Source organism: Oscarella lobularis, chromosome 13 (genome assembly GCF_947507565.1).
Source record: "Oscarella lobularis chromosome 13, ooOscLobu1.1, whole genome shotgun sequence".
Taxonomy (NCBI): domain Eukaryota; kingdom Metazoa; phylum Porifera; class Homoscleromorpha; order Homosclerophorida; family Oscarellidae; genus Oscarella; species Oscarella lobularis.
Genome location: NC_089187.1, coordinates 1,507,779 through 1,515,845, shown reverse-complemented (window position 1 = coordinate 1,515,845; position 8,067 = coordinate 1,507,779).

Below are 8,067 nucleotides of genomic sequence, written 5' to 3'. Positions count from 1 at the left end.
GACTTGATCTTCTTGTTGATGGAGCTACGCTCTATCAATTACCTTAGATAAGAAGTGGGCTATCCAGAATGTCAAACAAGGCTTACAGTTGATGGGCCGGGACCGTAATCTTCATCGCTGGACTCACTTTCACTCTCGGACGCTTCCGTACTAGTAGTTTCGTCGTCTAGATCAGTCTCAACGGCACCGCGTCCTATGGAGTGAAAGAATGAGACAAAACGGTGATCGCACGCAACAAATGCCTACTTTTTTTCCTCGAGGTCCATCTTCCTTTTAGTGGCCGCTTAGCATTTCCCCTTCCTTTTCCTTTACCCCTGCCTCTGCCTCTCTCCCGTCCTCTCTGTGCTTCAGTTTGATCTCCAATCTGCCCTCCGTCTTCGTCATCACTGACGTGGCCATTCTCGCCTTGCCTTCCGCGCCTGCCTCTTCCTCTTGCCCGCCCTTTACCTTGACCACGACGCGAAGCTGTGCGACGACCGGGGACGTTATCGGCGGCTCCTTCAGCGACAGTACCAAAGGCACCAGGAGCGTATGTTGCCCCCTCTTGCCGCTCTTGCCGATCCCGCCTCTGTTTTTTTCGCTTTTTCCTCGATGCCCTTGCTCTCTTCCACTCGCTAGTGTTCTTCACATTTGATGCTCGGATACGAACATCATCCAGGCTCTGGAAAGCTGACAATGAATGCTTTCCACCTGGCGTCTTTGCGACCTCCAGTACGCGAGCAAAAGCTTTTGAGCCGTGATTGAATTGGCAAGCGGCAAGCCTTGCCGCTGCCGTTATTATTGCAGGCCCTTTATACTTTGCTTTGTCAACGTAACCCCAAAGGGTGTTGTGGAAGATTCATTCTACAGGTAAATGTAGTACAAACTGATAAAATATTTTATTTCAAACTTACGTCGTTCTGGGTTAGACCTTCTCGGCAGCTTTCCAGCAGCGCTGGAGATGAAAGAACGTCAAAGATGGCCTTGAGTTCGTGGAAGAAGGCGTGAGGCAGCGCTTTTTTTTGCGGCCCAGGTGTAGCGCCAGCTTGAGCTCGACGCCACCAACACCACGAGTTTCCCCTTCGGGGCAAAACTGGTGCTGGTCGTCTTCCGTTTGGGGGCAGCAAGTAGGCCCGTGCTCAAATGCGTGCCCTGGAGACGGCTTTTGAGAACTGACCTAAGAAAAAGGTATGTAGTAAATTTATATTTATTTTCTCTTTTTGCTTGCCTTCTTATTTTTGTTATAAGGCATTATACTGTGATAAAGAGAGGCTATCACGCTCTTTCTCATTTTTTCGACGTCTCCGCCGTTAGCCTTTATGGCGTAGCCATAGTTCGAACTAAGGCTAAAGAAACTTAGAAGTCTTGTTATGAGCAATATCTATTACACCTACTGGTCAATCATGAAGTGCGTGAGGCGATTAGCTCCATTGACACGTCCTCCATCATCCATAATTATCCTTTTGTTTTCAGAAACGAATTTACGGAGATGAGCACCCATCCTCTTATGCACGTGACCAACGCAATCAAGCTTCCGGACTGGATGCCCCTCTCCGTAAATTCGTTTCACCGCCTCATATGAGCTGGAGTCACCGTCTCCAATAAACGTCGTATATCTGCACTTTTGTTCAAGGTATGTAAGAATTATTGTAATAAATTACCTCAGTTTATATTTTTCGATCGACCTCGAAAACAGAACAACTGCTCCCTTGTTTTCCATAGCTTTAGCCGAACCCTCGTAATTTCGACGGCACTTGGGTGAGTGATAATCCATCCAGGCGCGGAATGCTGCACTCTCTCTGTCAATAATAAAAGGTTTTATTGCACAATGAAAATGATAAGTGGATGAATTATATTTTACCCCAATTCCTCCATTCTTTGGCACGATCTGCAGTAGGATGAAAAAATGTTGAAGTCGATTACATACCCGTCGAGAACAACCGCCTGAAGACCGTACAGAGAACTGAAGCCTCGTCGAGCCCAAGTGCCGTCAAATGACACAGCAACGTCGATGATGTCGTCTTCCCCTGCTCCTACTCGATTCCGGTGTCTTTGCACTGCTTGGCAAACAGACTCTTCAAAAACCTAATAACGGTTGAGTTTAGTATTCGTATAATAAAAGAAACTATTTATTGAATTACTGTCCCCATAGATTCCGAAAGTGCTTCAATATGAATGTTCCAACTGTCATACAATGGAGGCGGAGGCATATTCATGACACCGGCGAAGCGAACGAAGCTCGCTCGATTGGTTCCTGATCCAATCGCGGCGAGTGTTATACGCCGATTGACGTCGTAGCTTTGTCCCCGAACCCCAGGGCGAAGGCGAGACGTGGCGAATGAGTGCGCCGCCGAGCAGCTATTGCACTTCAAAACAATCTTGGACACGAATCCTCGGTGCTCCTTCTCGTCTTCACAAAGGACAATTTTGCCTTCCAGGCACGTACTGCAAACGGCGAAGCTCGTTAGTGCCGAACTCAGTTGCAAGAGGTCAATTAGGCGGTAAGTCGGTGGATCGGCGCTTGAGAAACGTGTCAAGACGCTACCCTGTGACGTATGCGATGGGCCTTTTCCAGGCCACAAAGTAGGAGCGTCTGCGAGCTTCAGCGACGATATTCCCGCGCCAAATGGGTTCGAAATAGCCTCTTGTTCACTCCCGGAACTGGGAGGTGCTTCGGGGTTGGTTTGAGTGTTCGTAGCGGACCGATCCATCAAATGCCATTGGGTCCCACGAAAGCCAGCTCTCTTGAACTTTGACTTGCGCCCCATTTCGATTGAGAGGACGTGGAAATAAGCAAGAAAACGCAGGTATTTGCCGAAGAATGCGACGCGCGTTAGAGAACTCCGGAAAGACGCTCAAATGCAGTTTCTACGCTCCTAGAGACACAGCTTGCTACCGAAAAGTCTGTTTGGAAGAATCTGAAGATTGGCGATGACAAGGAAACGATGAAAGGACGCTTTTTATGGAAGATGGAAGAACGTCTACTAATTGCACCTTTTTTCTAGCTGGCTTGTAATGTCGCACAGCCGCGGAAATCGGCGCAAACGAAAGAGGAAGGTTTGAAGAGCAAGGTAAAAAAACTTAATTTTTTACATGAAATTTGATCCAAAAGTGTGGGCGTTACCCATAGTACCACCTTAAAGCCAAAAACTGCTCAATAGAAAAAAATGCATTAAGGACGTACGTTTCGCTTGTGTGCTTGCGAAGAGGTCATTTGTGCGCAAACAGGACGGGCCAAGCCAACCATGACGCTCACGTATAAAAGCCTTGGCGGGATCAAGTATCGTTTGTAAAACGCCCCTTTACATTCGCAATCAAATTCAAACGCCCAGCCAGCGAGCACCTTTGGGAACGCGTTTCTTGGTCATTCCATGCACAATGCCGTGCGATTAATCGATTTTTCTGAAAGCAGTCGCTACGGCACGCCTAGACAAGAGAAACGGTACGCGTGAAAAATCAATACCCTTTCCATTTAAGTCATACCACTTTCTACATTGGATACGTCCCAGGTGATAGCTGCGTCTTTATTCCATTAGAAAAGCGCGAGATGACGCGATTCCTCGCTGTCACAAGAAGTCTAACAAAATCTGTCTTTCGCTGTAGAAATATCTTGGTTTGTTAAGATGACGAAGGCGTTCGCGAGAAAGAAGCAATTAGAGAACAGGAGATCTTATCAAAATGGCGAAAAGGCCTGCTCCTGAGTTTTATTCTAAGGCAAGCACAGAGAAAAATGTGGTGTGGAGAAATATGTTAATTTTTGTTTCATTTCGGAGAAGATGATTACGTGTGAAATTTTTAAATACAAAAGAACAGCAGAGAAAGAAGCTGCTTCAAGGGATTCAAGGGAGAGAAAGCTGAAAAATACCCGGGAAGCAAAATATGCTGCTGAAAAATCTTAATAAGGGAAAAGACGTCTAAAAGGAGTGACTTTTATGTAGTGTTTGACATATTATTTTTTCATTGTGTGTTTCGCGTGAGGCGTCTTATTGAAATAAATGTAAATTGAAACAAATTGAGAACTTTCAACTGAAACGATGTGAGGTGCCCTCGTGGGGAGTGCGTCGTTAGGAATAAGTCATACGCCTTCATCACGTCCCAAATACCGTTTGAGAAACTCGAGAGTGAGCATGAGAATTTCTTCACGGGGAGGATTGCAACGATGTCATTCCCGATGACACACGACATACAACGCGGACGCTAGCGCGCTTTAAAGGAAGTTTATGCGTGGGCGCACTGTACGTTGGGGGCGGATCAGATGATTGCGTGGCTGTTGCGGATATGGAGCGATAAACCGGCAAGTACCGTAAGGTCCCAAATAAATGCCGCCCTCCAATAGAAGCCGCCCTCGATTAAAAAAGCCGCAATGTTTCTAGATATTTCTGCATATAAGCCGCCCGCGAACAGTAGCCGCGGCTTTTATACGGGATTCACGAGTGGCTAACTCCGGGAGTTTCAAACGCTTGGAAAGTCATCTGCTCTGCTTCTTTCTTGCTTCTTTACGGTTCATTTCCTTTGCCTCGCTTAAATGTCAAGTGGGATACGTAAAAAGTATACCCTCTCTTTCAAACTGGGCGTCCTTCAGAACGCAAAAGCAATGTCCAATCGTGCGGCTGCCAGAACTCATTCGCTTGATGAAAGCCTCGTCAGGCGTTGGAGAAAAATGGAGAACGAACTGACAGCCGAAGATAAAACGCGGACGTCGAGAGGACATTCGAGGGCTAGACGAACCGGTGGAGGACGCCAAGTTTATCCGAAGATCTGGAGCGGCTTCTCTTTGACTGGATTGTCGAGAAGCGTCAATGCCGCTTTAGAGTGACGCGAAAGCAAATCAAAGAGAAAGCCATACAGCTCCACGATGATATGCGCAAAACGGAGTCTTTCGAAGGCAGCTCCGGATGGTGCAATAGATTCATGAAGCGATTCCGTCTGACAACCAGAATGAAAACACATCAAAGCCAGAAATCTCAGCCTAATCTTATACCAAAAGTGATCGAATTTTTGCGCTATACTTCGAAGACCTTCCAGACATGCATTTGGACAGCATTTAGGCAATGGACGAATCAGCTGTCTGTTTCGACGCCTGTTGGAGCAAAGTCCGTGTCACTGACGACGACTGGTCAAGACAAGCAAATCGTCAACGTTGCACTTACAGCTACCGCTAGCGGTGCCAAAAATTGCCATTTTTGTCTTCAATGGAAAGGGTAAAACAGCCGAAGATCGGACGCTAAAGGCTAGAAGTGACATCATTGTAACCTTTTCCGATAACGGCTGGTTTAATACCGACCTGACGATCGATTGGCTTACCCGCGTATTAGGCGCATTAGCATTCTCACAGTGGCTGCTAATATGGGACAACCTACCGTTGACATGTCTGCCGTGATGTTGATGAAGGAAAAACTTCAAAATATACAGTGCTGTTATTCCTGGTGGTTGCACAAGCTACATACAGGCTCTAGACGTGTCATGGAACAAAGGTGTTCAAATCCAGCTTGCGAGAGCAATATGATTATTGGTTGGAGCACGTCGAAAAATCGTTCACAGCCGCTGGAAACACGCGTGCTGTATCAAAGTCTGTGCTCTGTGATATGGTCATTAAAGCCTAACTCCTGACCTCATTAAGCGATCGTTTGAATGCTGCGGTCAAGTGCCGGGAGCATCAGCCCAAAATATTACTCGCTTCAAGGATGGCTATCCCCTACAAGAAGGCAGGGTGCAGCTAGAACGTCTCTATGCTCGATCTCATGCAAGTACCGGTCAAGGCAATGTGGACGCTGAAGAACAGGAGGTAGAAGACGGGATGGATCAAGGAGCAGTTGTCTTAGGTGAACAGACGAGCGATACAGAGCATGAATAGTCCGAAGAAGACAGTCTCAACGAGGACAATGAAGGCATATTGTAGGTGTTGTCTTAGAGTGAGCTAGTTGTTTTGCGACAAATAAAGCTTACTGATGCATACAAGTCGCCTTCGAATAGAAGCCGCTCTCGAATAGTAGCCGCATCTAAGGTGCGGCTTCTGTCATAAAAGCCAAGGGCTTTTTTGGGATTTCACGGTATTCATTTCCTCGATATATTCCGTGTTTTCGTGAAATGATGCAGTGACGTCCCCTTCGCGCGCGCTTTTCTAGACGTGAGCTGAGATCGATTTACCCACCGTTTCTTGGGTCATTCCGCGTGGACAGAGGATAACGTCAAAGGAAATGCGTATTGTGCATCGAGTATGGACGTTTTTGGCGAGGAGAGAAAAAAGGACGCCATGGGAACGGATAGGGGTACAGCGGGTTATTGATCGACTTCATGCCGCCACTGGATTTTTGAAGCAAGCTCTGTGTATGATTAAACGGGAGTTCGAGGAATCCGGGAAGTTTGCTCCCACGCCAAAAAAGCCAAACGTTATTCGGTTTCACGTTTTGTCACTAACGTCGATGACTTCGATAGATCAGCAATTCGACCGGCTGTTCATGCTTTTTACGAAAGAAATACACAAAAAGAAACGACCAAAAAAATTTTCATGAGCGCAAAGATATTGTCGAGCAGAGGCATTGTTATCTTTATGAAATTAGATAGTACAGGAGAAAGCAGAAATCGATCGTTGTCCTGGACGCAACGTGGGCAAATTCCCATGTTGCACCTGAAATCTAGCTTGATGAAACAGGCGAAAGAGGATGGAAAAGACCGTCCGGAAGAGGAAAGCACGTAATAATGCGAGAAGAAGTGAAAATGTTTTCTACGTACATTATTTCATTGGAGGGGCGTTTGCATGGTGCGTCAGAGACACAGCTTTAAAAGCATCGGAAACTCTTTTCATTTGCACGCACGCCCTTTCTCACCTTTCTCACAAGATATCCTTTCATCATTTTCCTGCCATATGTTGGCCCAACCTAATTACAGCATGAACAATGCAGAGCAAACATGGATATTAGCACTTTTCTCACGGCATCAAAGACGTGTCTTTCCAAAGTCAGCTGCGGCACTATCGCTTGGTGTCGGCAGGGATATAATAGAAGAGGGATATGTAACTCGCGCTATCACGTGACATTTCCTTTATGCACTGTTACGCCAGGTACCCGTACAGGAGCCTCCAATACTCTTCCGTTTCGTCCCTATATTCTCTTTTGGTGCTAAACCACTATTCTGTCGTGCCAAGGTAAGTTTTATTTTGTCTCAAGCCAGCAGTATGCTATTTTATCATTATTTTGCTCCAATTTCTCACATCGCGCGCTATGCACCCTCGCGTACCGTCTCGATAGCGAATTTTGTTACGGAATCGCTTCGAGACGCTTCGCAAGACATTGCAGAACACCGTCGAAGCGTTTTTACATGAATTACAGCTGCCAATGCGATGCTATGCTCGATTACGTCACGAAGTGGGCGGTTTTTCACACGATAACGCTGCACCCTCTATCGCTCTCTGCAAACGGTACTTTAGGCTCAACATGGATTTATCGCGTTGTCCTATCATTAGACAACACCGCGATTATGTTTTTGTGCTTACTAAGTCGCTGGATTCGTCAGATATACTTGATTTCTCTACTTCACATCCAACTTTCTTTCCTTAGTATGCACGGCCAATTCGCGACACAAAATCGGCGATGAATATGGATCCTATGTCTTTCAAAGTACCTTTGCCAACATAAGAAATTTTCTATTTTAATTTACAATCGACAACCTTCATTTAAAGGGGCGCTGTAACGGTTTTTCGATATTCGCCTAATCGCTTCGTCTTACCGATTGATGTCTTCCTACGAAGCGGTACTCCTTCCAGCTCCTAGCCTTATGCATTAGTGCCCATACATTTGGCATATATGGAGTTGTGGATGTCAAAATGACATCTATTCCACCCTGTCGTGCCTTTGCGGCTAATTTTTGGCCTCCAAATGCGTAAGTTCGGTTTCAAATAGGAGACAATCAACGACAAAAAATATCAACAAGGAAAATGCTACGCAATTGTTATACGTTTCCAACGACAACGTTGTAGTTTTAGCATCCATCGACGCGATTTCCGCAGTACAACCTAAATTATTAGATTGCAAATTTGGCGTGACGTCTGTTCCGTTGCTAAGAGCTTCCTTTGCAAAGGCCTATAAAACC